Source organism: Tupaia chinensis, unplaced genomic scaffold (assembly GCF_000334495.1).
Source record: "Tupaia chinensis unplaced genomic scaffold, TupChi_1.0 Scaffold000622_1, whole genome shotgun sequence".
In the NCBI taxonomy this organism is placed as follows: Eukaryota; Metazoa; Chordata; class Mammalia; order Scandentia; family Tupaiidae; genus Tupaia; species Tupaia belangeri.
The window spans coordinates 9,458,477-9,472,427 of record NW_006160142.1 but is presented as its reverse complement, the minus strand read 5'-3'; positions in this window follow the sequence as shown (position 1 = coordinate 9,472,427).

Below are 13,951 nucleotides of genomic sequence, written 5' to 3'. Positions count from 1 at the left end.
GGAAAGCCATCAGCCGCTCTGCCCGCATTTGAAATCTTCAGCTATGATTTTGAGATGGCCAAAGGGAACAAGTGGGGGTTGCTTGAACCATTTTTTATCAGGAAATCCTTAGTTATGCTGTGATCTTGTCTACATCTGTTCCACTTGAAGGAATGTTCACATTTTGGCTACGGTGATTAAATTCAAGGTTGGATTTTGTTTTATCATGGGACTTCTAAAGAAGTGGCCATTTTTATTATTATTTAATTAACCTAACATTTATGAACAAACCCATTTTAGCAAACACTTAGCTAAAACACTAATTTATGTTTTTATATCAAATAATATAGTCACAATTTTGCTAAGTACTCGTTATTTTGTGGTTTAGTAGTTGAAATCTGCCACAAATTGTCCCTGTACTTGACTTAACATGGATGGAAAGTATATTGTTACCTATTCATTTTAATACAAGAGAATGATGATGTTGACCAAATTCTTGGAACTGCTTTAAGTTAATTTTATGAAGGAAGCATTTTTCTGTAGGTGTACATACAAATAGTGATTCTTTAAAAAACAAACAAACAAACAAACAAAAACCCCAAAACTGCTAGAGCATGCATGTGTTTTTTGGAGACAGAGAGAGAGCAAGAAAGTGAGAAAAAAGCCATTCCCCCACCCCCACCCCCCGGAGAAAGATCATACTGTAATTTCTTCTCCTCCATTTCTCCTTCTTGTCAGGATTTGGGCATGTATGCACACACACCTGGTGTGATTTTCAAGCCATGGGTCCAGGACTTGAACAATGCAATAGGCCATATGGGATCCAGCTGCCTTGACCCCCATACCACCAGCTGACCCTACATAGTGATTTTAATATCTTTTGGATCTATGTGTTAAGATTCTTTATCTTGGTTGAAATCTATAAAATTATGAATTAAAAGTATGAGACATCAAACTACAGAATGAAATAATAGAAAATCTTACTACACAATTTGGACAAGGCAAATAAATGGGAAAACCAGTTCACTTAGACCTGAAGTGCTTTAATTTATGTGTCTCAGGACAGAAGAGAACCTTGGACACAATCATCTCTTGTTTCTCACTCTGCTCTTTTCAGGGCCTCACTCCATGAAAAGAGCAGAGTGTTTTTCCCATTTATTTGCCTTGTCAAAGGCTTTAAGACTGTATAGTATCTGAAACATCATGGGTAGGTATTCAACAAATATTTATTGAGTAATGTATAAACAAATGATCAAATGACTGAATGAATCTGCTACAGATGGTGTTTTCATTAGTTCTTGAAAGTTACCGGTGATATTTCTGTTGCAGCTAGTGAACTGGGTTGTATTTCTGACACTGGTGTTTGACCTTTTGTGCTAACATTCCATAATCACAGTATCACTCTCATCACCTGAGATGTAAATGCTGGCCAAAGTGGATTAGTACCGTCAAATGGCTAGACTGTTGGATGTTAAGGATCTAGGAATTAATGGGAGAATGATACACCTTGGGTTGAACCTGGACCATGAAGCTATCTGCAGCTCACTTCTTAGAAGGTTCAAAGGTTTTATGATAAATACAAAAAGCTTTAGCAGATTTTCAATGATCAAGATGTTGACTTTTTTGTCCAAAGTATTTTGACACTTGAAAATAAAGGAATGATTTAGGTGCATACAATTTATATATAGAAGACCCTCAGGAACAGATGGAAAATCCCAAGACTCATTTGACCTTAGCATCTTTCTGCATTTACATTGCTTGAATAATATATAATTCATTGTTCACTATTATTATTCATCTTTCTCTATCTAGATTGGTTTTGATACTTATTTTTACAAATCATGCTATTTTCCATTTTTCTATTTTAATGGCTAATTTTGAACTTGACAGTCTGGTATTGCTCTTCTCATTTTCCAGCAGAGAGAGTTGAGTTATTGAGAAATTAGTTTAGGGATATTCACCAATGTCTAGTAAAGGAAGGCAGTCCTTAGCTTCCTTCATTTGTTTCTGCTATGAACAATGGGGAGGTACAGAATGTTTGATGTAAGTATCAAAGAGACACAAATTCTATTTGATATAAATATCAAATAGATATGAATTCAAAATTGTTGGTAGAGGCAGAAAATTTAGAAATTAAAATATTGGTAAGGCAAAATGGGTTGTATTACCTGAGGATTGGTGCAATAGTCTACACTGACAAATTAAGGAAATCATTATTTTAAATTTGGAAGAAGTATATGGACCACCTTCAGTAGCTTGAAAATTAAAATTTACACTGGAAGAAAATAAGTGAACTTTAAAATATGTGTATTACATATAAAATATTCTACAATCATATGGAGCCATAAAATTCCTTATATTCAACCACAAAGAAAATCTCGTTGATTTTCACTGTAGTGCAACAAAACTATATAGTAAGTCCCCAAAGCATTTCCACCTTAGTGCAGGGTTAATTCCTTTAAAACACTTCAAACTCTGGGTAATTTTATAGATTAAAATTTTAGAAGGTTAAGTTTCAGTTATAAACAAGTCTATGTTTGTATATGTTGATAATTAGGAAAAAGTATTTCATGAACATCTGAGGAAGTAAGATGGAATAGATAATTAAAAATTGCAACATTCTAATCAATAAATGAGATGGATATGACTGTTCTCACCCATTCGGTTTTGTATACCTTGTAAATCTTCATAAACTCCTTTTCTTTCTTTTTTTTTTTTTTAATTGTGTTGAATATTTATTATCACAAAGTAGGAGCCATGGTTAAGGTTTTCCGTAAGTCTTTGGTTGTACTGCTCCAGAGTGTGTTAAAATAATCATTCATTGAGAAGTCTCAAAAGTGCCTCATGGATAGTATGAATAGTAATAAAGGAACAGAAAAGGCAATCTATAATGGAGAATTCACAAATCTCTTAGAAATTGTTAAAGTGATCAGCAGCCCTAGGAACTACTGAGAAGAGTGAAGGTGCTCTGCTGATTTAACAACAACAAATACTCAAACAAAAATGTTTGATTTTATTTGGAAAGAATACTTTTTTCAGTTACCTTTCCTGAAACAATCCCCACCCTCTGTTCCCTCATTTCTGTTACAATTAGTCATTACCTACTGTTGCTTGCAATGTGTTGGCAGTCTACAACTACAATCTGTTGCTTTGTGACAGATCGATTCTTGCAGCCCAGAGTCTTTTCGAATTCAGCCAAAAAGAATATATATGTATGTATATATAAATATATGTGTGTGTATATATGTGTGTATTTATACAGGAAAAGAAAAAGTCCGAGTTACATTGTTGTAATGTGGCAAATCGTTGTTTTAAAAGGATGCTCTTGAACGAGACTATTAATGAACACTGCACGTAAGTCAAAGGTGTGAAGACTAAAGACTAAATGACTCCTATGTAAAATGGATTTGGAGTCCACGTGTGTAGACTGTGGACTATGAGGTACATTCGTTTACCATTGCCACTTTTACAGGAGACAATTTCGATGCAATATTTTAGTTTGAGAAGAGTAGTTGCTGCTGAGCCTACTAAAGAGAATTTGTAGAAACCCTGTTGTTTATACCCACACATATATAGATGTATACACACACCACTGAGTTTAAATAATTCCAGTAAGATTCATATTGCTCGGGTTTTCCAGCAAAAGAAATTATAGTTTTGTTGCAATCAATTTAACAGTCAGAGCTTTGGTGTAGCAAAATATATGCTTCGTAGCCCTTCAAAATTTACCCAGTTTGTACATATAGATATATGCTGTATATATTTTGAAGTGATACGTATGTTGAAATTTTTTCCTCGCTTAAAACCATGCTGCATAATTGATTGGAAGAGTTACTCTCGTCACAGTCTATTTTTACTGCAAAGCAGAGGCTATTTGAAATGCTCGTGGGCTTTTTTTCCCCTTAAATGCCTTACTTTATTGCAAGAAAAGGAAAAACTAGTTAATGCATAGCAAGATACTATCTATTGTTTTGTCCTGAACAATGCTGAATTAAGTAAAATTAATACATAGCAAGAAAAAAATGTAAAAAAATACTATTTTTTATTACTAGCTTTGGTTATCACTGTTGCTGACTCAGTGAAACCCCCTTTTGTAAGTTGCACGCGTGCGTGCACGCACACACTTGTATAGTCATTGATATTTAAAAGACAATGTAGTTCCCTGAGTTTGTTATCTTACAAACCCAAACAAGATCTTGCTTCTTAACAGCTCCGTACAACAGGGTCACCTCAATAGAATGGCATGGGCCACAAGAACTGCCAAATGAAGAAAACTCGTTGGCTATTGAAAATAAAGGTGAACCCAAAGGCAGATGTTGCACTCGGTGCTATAGATTGTGAAACACCCTCAATCTGTCACCAGGCATATTCTCAAAGTAGCCATAGCTTTGGTTTCTGTTCTCATTTTGAATTTTTAAGAGGCTCCTCGTTTGGCTCCTGGAAAACTATTAATTTTTCTCACTCTAAAATTAAGACATGATTGTCATTCCTGAGAAATTACTGTAACCACTTGAAAAATACTGAATATTTTCTTCAATCACAGTTTGGAACGAGGGTGTAGGTATTATGGTCATGCAACTTTACAAATAAATCCATAACAGCTGCAGCAGAAGGCAGATGACATTCCTCTATACAAAAACCATAGGAGCTAGTAAAGATTAGGTTGCACAATGCTTGCATTTTCAGTCTAACTACTTATTTTTCTCAAAACCTTTGGTGAAGAAAAGGAAAAGTTCTTAAACATAAGTGCTGTGGACACTCACTGAAGACAGAAAATATTACTCTAAGTAACCAAGTAGTATAGAAAGGAGAATATCAGTTATACTTTGTTTTACATTATTGTTGCATTTGTAATCTTCTAGGTTAAACTTTTCCCAAAATTATGATGTTTTTTTTCTGTACTAGTTCTATTTTTAAAATTTTATAATTTTTGCACATTGTAGTAGAAGAATACTTAAGTGAATACACTAATTCATCAAAACAATACATACAGTTAAACTCTACTTTTAACATGATTTCGTTGCATATGAATGCAAGACTTTATCAAATTATTTGGATTTAACTATATCTGAATAAATAGCAGGAAACACACAGAAACTATTCGAACATATTCCTTTGTTCTGGTAAATTACTACATATGCCTCTCGCTCCCTTGTATGGTGCTATAGATTGTGAAACACCCTCAATCTGTCACCAGGCATATTCTCAAAGTAGCCATAGCTTTGGTTTCTGTTCTCATTTTGAATTTTTAAGAGGCTCCTCGTTTGGCTCCTGGAAAACTATTAATTTTTCTCACTCTAAAATTAAGACATGATTGTCATTCCTGAGAAATTACTGTAACCACTTGAAAAATACTGAATATTTTCTTCAATCACAGTTTGGAACGAGGGTGTAGGTATTATGGTCATGCAACTTTACAAATAAATCCATAACAGCTGCAGCAGAAGGCAGATGACATTCCTCTATACAAAAACCATAGGAGCTAGTAAAGATTAGGTTGCACAATGCTTGCATTTTCAGTCTAACTACTTATTTTTCTCAAAACCTTTGGTGAAGAAAAGGAAAAGTTCTTAAACATAAGTGCTGTGGACACTCACTGAAGACAGAAAATATTACTCTAAGTAACCAAGTAGTATAGAAAGGAGAATATCAGTTATACTTTGTTTTACATTATTGTTGCATTTGTAATCTTCTAGGTTAAACTTTTCCCAAAATTATGATGTTTTTTTTCTGTACTAGTTCTATTTTTAAAATTTTATAATTTTTGCACATTGTAGTAGAAGAATACTTAAGTGAATACACTAATTCATCAAAACAATACATACAGTTAAACTCTACTTTTAACATGATTTCGTTGCATATGAATGCAAGACTTTATCAAATTATTTGGATTTAACTATATCTGAATAAATAGCAGGAAACACACAGAAACTATTCGAACATATTCCTTTGTTCTGGTAAATTACTACATATGCCTCTCGCTCCCTTGTATCCTGAGATTCTACAAAAGGATTTTTTTTTTTTGCCCTCCCAGTGTGTTTTATCCACCATTTAAAAACACATTTGAAATATATTGCAATTGCGTGAGAAGTGACATAAATACATTTGGTGATTAATATTTATTTGATCAACTGTGAGTGCAACAATATGACTTCTAAATTGAAACTACACAAGCTTCCCTCTCAGCAATCCTGCCTTTCAAAGCCTTTCATTTGCTATATTACAGACTGATCTTGGAAAGAGAACCTGTCAGATGTACTTTTCTCTACTCTTTTTCCAACTTGAACTGTGGAAACAGGAGAGTGAGCATTTAGCCCTGCTTCCAGGTGTACCATATTGAAACTTGTAAAACGTGTGTATGTGAAGGGATGGGGACACACGAACTCCAGGCCTCCAGATGATTGTTTAGCACTTGATCTGTTGAAACATATTGTAGGGGGTATGTATTTGAAGACCTGTATATACATTATCTGTCGTCTATAAACAAAGTCACACACACATTCTGTAAAAAGGGTGGAGAAGATATCAAGAAGACATCTCCCAATCTTCAGTGAAGATCCTGTTCTATTTTTGTATTACCATTCCTATTGTTTTGCTCCTATCCCCCATACTGCTGGTGTCCTTTGTGGCACTTCAGCTGTGATGAGATGGGCGGGTAAGCAGCTTCCCCCAGAATTGACGCCAGCTGGTTTAGAAGACTGGCAAAACCTCAATTCTCCCTCTATCCACCACGCTAGAGATTGACTTTATTATCTGCTGTATCTACATGCCATGCCCAGTCTCCAAAGGCCCAGAATGCAGGCATGTAACACAGCCCTAGTCACTCTTACATTTATTTTGATTTAGTCATAACTTCAGGAATTGCCTTTTAACAACAACTACAAAAAAAAGTGAGGGTCATCCACTTCTAATGCTGGAAACCCTGTGATAATCTGTTCCATGCATTCAAATGAAAATATGACTTCTTGGCAGAGAATAGCATTATAATGTAAAATCCCATATGCTGTTATACAGTATGTTGCAATGTTTTCCTTCTGCCTCTATTCTAACGAGTGAATACTGCCAATAAAGCAATTGAAGATAACACTAATTGCTTATTTCTGTGATCCATAATTTTTATAGCTGCCTTATAGCTCTTTAGTCAAATAGATGCTTTTTGGCCTTTAAGATCTAGAACTCTCATACTGTAGCGATTGAAACTGGAAGTGCACATGCTGGCCTGAGAGGCTTTTCTGTACTGATGAATAAGAAACAACAGAAAAATAATAGAAAGAGGCAAAAGAAAATAAAAGTCTTACATCAGCTTGAACAGATAAATACTACATTTTTATCAATATTTAGGTAACTACATACATGCATAAATATATGGCTCTCCTGGGCTTTCATGCCTTTGGGGGCCTGTGGCACACAAAGGGAACCATGGAAAACATGGCAGCATGTGAGCACCTTTGGAGATGAGGATCACATTTGATCCTGGGCTGTGCCACGGACTGGTAATATGACTATGTGATCTTGAGCCAATGACTCAATGTTTCTGAGATAAAGTTTTTCATAGAAATGCTGCGATGACCGAATGGTAAGAAGGCATGTTGCTAACTGCCAAGGGCTATATCCATGTTAGTAACTGCGCTTGATCTCTGCTTAGGACTATGATGACATGCTTTCTCACGGATGACTTTATAGAAAACCCAAATTGCGCAGCAGTTGTCCAAGTATTTGTCCTGTTCTTTGCTACTCGAAGTGTAGCCTGTATTCCAGCAGAATCAGTATTACCTGGATGTCATTCAGAGATGCAGAATCTTGGGCCCCATCCCAGACCCACTCACCAGAATCTTCCTTTTATTAAAAACCCTTGGGACCAGCAGATGGCATAATGGTTACATTGCTGTACTCCCACATAGTCAACCATGGTCCAAGTCCTGAACCTGGAGACTTAAGACTCATGCTGAGTTGGAGACCAGCAGTTGGCATAATGGCTATGTCGCTGGGTTCCCATGTAGTCGACTGTGGTTCAAGTCTCGGACCCGGTGGCTTAAACTCACGCTGGGTGCGTGTGCGTGTATGCCCAAGATCCCAAGAGGAGAATGGAGGAGAAGGGATTGTGGCATGGCCATCCACCCTGGGGGGTGATTTCTTGCTTTCTGTCTCTCTGTCTCTGTCTTTCTGGCAAGCGCACATGCCCTATAGCAAAAACCTCTCCAAAACAAAACAAAAACAAAAACAGAAAACAAAACTCATGCAGGGCATGTGTGCGTGTGTGCATGCCCAAGATACTAAGAGAAGAATGGAAGATAAGGGATTGCAGCGTGGCCATCCCCTCTGGGTGTGTGTGTGATTCTTGCTTCTGTCTCTCTGTCTCTCCGGTGAGCACACACACCCTATAGCAAATATCTCTCACAAAAAGAAAGGAAAAAAAACCTTGATGGGCCCAAATATGGTGGCAGAAGTGGCAGGGTGCTATTGTGAAAGTCTGGGGCCACTCAGAAGGTATGGATTTCGATCCTAGACCAACCTGAACACACTGAGAATGGTGGTATCCACCTGAAATCTCAGTTAACTGGGAGGCTGAGGCAGAGGCTGAGGCAGAGGATTGCAAAAGAATGCCTCTTTCTCTCATACAATTTTTTAAAAAAGATCCCTTGGTAATTAGTGTACACATGAAAGATTGAGAAGTCCTGATTTAGTTTGACTTGACTTATAAACAAGAAAGGTGAGATACAGAGAGGAGAAGTGATTCAGAAGAAGCTACATGGTATGCTCTGAACCAAGCCAGAATGAGAGTCTTGGTTTGATGACTTAAAGTCTAATCTATGCTGTCTCCACTACAAAATACAGAGCACTTCATGTTATCTTGTGATAGATTTCAGACTGGCTGCATAGGTTCAAAAGTTGGTAATTTATTTGTAGCTTAAAACAGTGTAAATCAGTTAAGTCATATGTTTTTGCTTTATTTGGTAAATGACAGTGAAAATAAAATCAAAGCAAATAATTAATAGTTTGTATCACTGAGCTTAAATTGCATGCCGAAAGTGTCTAGATTACCCATAGCTTTCTATTCATAAATTTCAATAAATACATTCTCGAGTTCTCAAATTGAAGAAGATAAATACATTTACATTCAGATAAAATATATTGTATAAAGATCACGAGGACCTGGAATTCAATTTTTTTTCTATTTGTACCCAGCTTTCTAGCTATTCTGATCTTTAATAGAAAAGAGAGGATGCCCGAGTATAATAACTTTATTTCTCCTATTCCCATGGGAATATACAAACCACTGCTCTCAAAGACAGGTGTCAAAGGATCTTATAAGCAACAGCTTAAACATGTTCAGGGTTTCCTGGTGAGATTTATCCACTAGATAATTAGTTTGGGGAAATACTACTAGACTAAGTCATTGTTGTACACACAAGAAACACACATCATACAGACATCCTGGCAAAATTTCCTACATTTATTAAGAGCTGAATACTATGAACCACATACACATTTTCTAATTTAACCTTTGTCACAATACTATGAGGTGCTATAATTATCCTCATTTTAAAATGAAATGAGGAATCTGGAGTTGAGAGAAGTTAAGAACTTGCCCAAGGACGTGTAGTCAGCAGATAAAACAGGAGAAACTCAGCACTGAGTTTAAGTGAAGCTTCTATTGTAAATTAATTCTGTGGCTTGGAAGTCAGACTTTTGAGTTCCTTAAGTTCCTTAAGCTCTGATTTAACTATTAATAGATGTCTTGTCTCGAATATCAGCCTCTACCAGGATGTTCCACAATGATGTTGATATGGGGGTGATGGTCTCTGTCTTTGGTACAAAGCACACAGAGCTGTGAAACCACTGGTGACGCCAGTTCTCGAGCATCAGGGTCTGGAGGAGTCTGTATCCAAGAAAGGGCCCTAAACCGCTCTGCTCTTTTCCACAGTCAGATACTTATCCCCGAAGATGCTGAGTCTAGGTTCTTGGTTCAATGGCTCTAACTCTCTAGTGCTGAGATTGAAGCAAATAAGCACTGCAATAAAAAAATGCCAACATACTTGAGAACATTCTTAGTGAAATCAGCTGCACAGGCTTTTGCAGAGAAATTGTAAAGGGATGTGAGACAGCTTTACAAAATGGTTCTAGGTACAGCTGTGGGAGTTTTATGATTGAAGATGCAGAGCTGAAGAGAAATACGGGCAAGGTGAAGGAGCAAGAAGAGAGAACCTGAACAAGTAATCTAAATAAAATAGTGATTAACCAGCAGATGGCAAAATTATGTGAAAAGAAAAGAAAATACACACACACAAGCAAACTGATCATGTCCAACCTCCCCCTCCATTTTATATGCCACATTCTGTTCCTTGCTAACGGTCTCTGTGGCATCTCAAAGCTCTACCATGTCAATGTTAATTGTTAGTATATGCTAAAACCTCTACAATCAGAAAAAATATTGCAACCATCTGTAACCTATAAGTTGCAAGTAACTAACTTGTTATAAAAGATAAACCTGATTACTTAATTCTAACACTTGTAACACCTTGAAGAAAAAAATGGCAGCCATTTTCCTTGGACTGGTTTTCCTTTATATCAGATGACTAGATTCTACAATGCCTTAGTTCCAGGTTTGACCATCTGAATTTTTGTTTTTTTATAGTCCTGAAAAAAAAAATTCAACTAGCTTCCACCCCTCAATATGGTATCAAGTGCATATTTACAATATTTATGATACTTTCCCTCTGTAATTAATGGGATTTTTTTCAGAGAAAAAGAAATAGTAAATCATTTCTTGGATGAGAAGGAAATTGTAACCTACCACAAATTGTTTTCGTAGAAGCAGCTTCTTGAAATGTTCAACCTACCAAAATTATATAAACAGAACTATTGTCCATTCATTTCTTTTTCTTTAAAACCTGGTGTCATTTTTGAAATCTTGTTGCTTTACTTTAGAAATGGAACTCAATCATTGCCTTCTTATTGGGATCTGATCTGTTTGATTTTTCAGATATACCCAGGGACTTTTATTTCACCTTTCTGGGAGATTGGTTAGTTTCAAAAAGTTATAGTCTATTATAAATTAACACATTAAGGAGAGAGTAAAGAGGGGCCAGCAGGCGGCATGGTGGTTGAGGTGCTGGACTCCCACATGGCTGGCTATGGTTCGAGCCCTGGACCTATCAAGTGCATATTTACAATATTTATGATACTTTCCCTCTGTAATTAATGGGATTTTTTTCAGAGAAAAAGAAATAGTAAATCATTTCTTGGATGAGAAGGAAATTGTAACCTACCACAAATTGTTTTCGTAGAAGCAGCTTCTTGAAATGTTCAACCTACCAAAATTATATAAACAGAACTATTGTCCATTCATTTCTTTTTCTTTAAAACCTGGTGTCATTTTTGAAATCTTGTTGCTTTACTTTAGAAATGGAACTCAATCATTGCCTTCTTATTGGGATCTGATCTGTTTGATTTTTCAGATATACCCAGGGACTTTTATTTCACCTTTCTGGGAGATTGGTTAGTTTCAAAAAGTTATAGTCTATTATAAATTAACACATTAAGGAGAGAGTAAAGAGGGGCCAGCAGGCGGCATGGTGGTTGAGGTGCTGGACTCCCACATGGCTGGCTATGGTTCGAGCCCTGGACCTGGCATCTTGCTTTCTCACTTTCCTTCTCTTGTGCGTCAAACTAAAAATAATAAATAAAGCTAAATGCATAATTCTTAAAAAGGAAAGAATAGATTTTAAAAGTTCTAATATGGTATAATTTTATTACTACATAAAACTCCACTGTCAGAACAGAAACACAGGAAAGGCTTAGTGCACAGATGGCTAAAAAGTTAAAGCTGAGTAAATGATCAGAGAGAAAAGCAGAATCATATCACAGTCTATGTTCCTCCATATTATTTTATATGCATGTCTTTGAATTTGAAATTCAAATAAGGCATACACACACACATAATAGGAAACAATTTTTTGATGAACAAGTAGGCCAGGTATCTGAACAAGAAGATGCTGTTCTGCCCTCTCATTCCGTTTAATCACAGAAGTTCTTGTGTCACCTTATGTTATAGGAGTAGTAGTATGGGGACTAATATGAGCAAAGTTAACCCTTTTTAACTTACCATAATGTAACGTCTTCAGCTTCCATGACATGAGGATTCTGGGTAATGTGGGGTCGGGGAGGCTAGACGGGTGCAGAGAGAAAGAGGATGTGAGGGAACAGGAATAATAGAAACCTTTTTAAATATATTGATGTGAAATGAAAAGTAATTCAGAAATGCAATTTAGTGATGACCTCTCCTCTGGGTGGATATGAAAAACAGCCTTGTTTTCTTTTATAAAGAAATGCTGGCATGCTTGACTTTAGTGAATCAAGAGAATTGTTTGGCAAATAACAGTGATGGTGTGTGTCCTTGTCAGAACACCTGCTGTATTCTCCCAGCAAACGCTGGGGCCATGGCGTCTCTCCTCTAATGACACCTCATCAATCCGCTCCTATCAATGTCCCAGCCATAGAGGTGACTTCGAGTGCTCAGAAGCCTTAGAAAATGTCAACGTTTTGGGAGAAAAGGTCAGTCACAGCTTCCCCCCCACCTCCCCTGCCAAGCCACCATGGGCCTGGCGTTCATTATCCTAATTAAATCCAGCAGCTGAACATCTTCTTATCTGTAGGGGAGGAGAGCAGGGGCATGATGCAATAGGATTGATTTGCATATCCAAAGTTAATTAGTGCGGAGGAGCAGGTGTACAGTAATAATAATTATCACACATGACAATCACCTGTGACCACTTCCCCGCGCCCCTTCCGGGATTCAGCGCAGTGATTGCTGGCTGGTTTCTTCCTTGCTTGATACCCATCCTGAGCTGTTTATGTCCTTGTGCCTCTCTTCACAAACCTGCTGTGAGTAGCTCGTCTGTTCCTTAACAGGCACTGTATTTTTCTCTAAAGGTATATTTTCCCCTGTTTCATTTGGAGGGAGAGACAATTGTAAGGCAGCTATTTTCAATTTTGTTTGCTGAAGTTGTCACATCCTGGTGGAGCCTGGGTATTTATTTTTAGATTACATGTAAGTGGATAAAGAAAAAAAAATTGCTCAGGATCATAATTTGAAAATCCCACTCTGCATCATTTGAAGATTCTATCTTGAGCATATGCTCAAAAATCAGTCTGATCCAAAATAAACTTATTAGGCAGCAGACACATGAAACCAAGTGACAATGTGATGTTTGCCACGAGACTGTCCGTGCCAGTTTGAAGAGGGCAGAGGGAGGTAAAACTGGAGCCTTAAGTCCTCCCAGGCTGTGGACAGTGCAGTAGAACACAGGTTGGTGAAGCTCATTGGACACAACGCTGAAAAAAACCCCAAAGATCTGGGAGGGTTGTTCAGGGTCTGGCAGAATTCAGGGTAAATAAACAGACATTAGAATGATATTCCAGTAGGAAGACTTCAAATTATAGCCTTGAAGCAAATTCAGTGCAGCTTGTAGGATGGCTCTCCTGATGCCTTCATCACAGAAAGCTTAGATAGATTACACTCTTTGGATTTAGCTTGCACATAAATGCATAGGTTATGCATGTTTAAAAGTGTTTTCTCTGTCAAACGAGGGTAATTTTTTCAAATTAAGCCAAAAAGCATGCCCTGGAAATGGGATGTGCTTTTACAGAAATGACTTATTGCTATATGCTATACAGGAATTTAACACTCACAATGGTAGGCTAATAAGTAGGTAAGAACAGAATATTAAATAAAAGAATTTTTTGTGGTAGAGGGGAAGCATTAATGTTAAATTAGCTATGAAACTGACTGTTTTTAATTTTTTTTTCATTTTGACTTTTGTCTGTTTCACTTTTATTTGTCAGGGAACACTTTTGCCAATCAAGTCAAGTATAACAGGTAGGCCTCCCTTTCACACAGCTTTAATGATAAGTGACAGAGATGGCAAAAGGCACTCAACCGCCTGCAGAATGCATTAAAAATTCAAAACTT